This window comes from Trematomus bernacchii, unplaced genomic scaffold (assembly GCF_902827165.1).
Source record: "Trematomus bernacchii unplaced genomic scaffold, fTreBer1.1, whole genome shotgun sequence".
Taxonomy (NCBI): Eukaryota; Metazoa; Chordata; class Actinopteri; order Perciformes; family Nototheniidae; genus Trematomus; species Trematomus bernacchii.
Window position 1 is genome coordinate 293986 of NW_022987666.1, and position 1045 is coordinate 295030.

General features: G+C 44.7%; 1 long non-coding RNA gene across 1 annotated transcript; it reads left to right on the top strand.

Moving 5' to 3' along the window:
- Window positions 1-516, top strand: LOC117487165. Its single transcript, XR_004556359.1, has 2 exons — window positions 1-96; window positions 180-516. It is a non-coding gene; the product is annotated as an uncharacterized LOC117487165 (long non-coding RNA).
- The last annotated feature ends 529 nt before the right edge of the window (window positions 517-1045 follow it).

Below are 1045 nucleotides of genomic sequence, written 5' to 3' on the forward strand. Positions count from 1 at the left end.
TGCTGCTCATCATCCTGATTACACTACTCACCTTCACCTGCTTATATGCCCGGTCCTCTCATCCAGTATTCACCAGTTCGTCGTTTCACCTCGCTGGTAATTCGACTTGGTACATGTAGTTTATGGTAAAACTAACTCTCTGTGTTCCTGCCGAATCTAACCCTTGTGTTCTCCGTCAGAATCCATCTGCCTACTCCTCTGCCTGCCACATCCAGCCACGTACCTCTCGTCTGAGTATCTCCGTGCTTCCACGCACACCGGCTCCAACCTGTCAACTATCGCCAGCTCTGGATCAGCGGCTTTCCTCGCCAGTGTACCTTCGTGCTTCCACGCACACCAGCTCCTTCCTGTCGACTCTCACCAGCTCTGGTCCCCCGGCTCTCCTCGCCAGAGTATCTCCGTGCATATCCGCACCACCTCAGTTAACAAACCCTGGCTTTGGGTTTATTGGATATTTAATCCCTCGTCTGACTCTATATAAGGTTTTTGGTTAATAAACCTTTTTCTACCTCAAAAGCTCTGTTTCATCGTCCTGTGTTCAGCATTGTGAGTTCACTCCTGTAGCTACCGGTGAGCTTAACAGACATGGGAGAGTAACCAGGTGTTTTTGTGAAGTTGCTTTTCTGCTTTGGATGTGTGATTATAATCTTGGAACAGGCTAGATGGACATATCACATTGACTCAGAATAATGGGATCCTTCTCTGACATTTCATCTTTACTCTCACAGGAAACAGCCAGCCAAGACAAACACTTTATCACTCAGTCATCATCACTATCAAAGTGCAACCTAAGTCAAGAGACTTCCACTAAAGTAAATAAGTAAGTAAAACTTTATTTATATAGCACCCTTCTCAACACGAATGTACAAAGTGCTTTACAGTACAGTACACAATTCACAGTATAACTAAAATGTAGAATAAAAGGCATAAAAAGGCATAAAACAACAGCAGGTAATACATAGGATAAAACATACGATAAAACACCAATAAAAGACAGCTACTAACTCACCTCCTCCGACGCCCCAAAGGCCTGACGGAAGAGGTG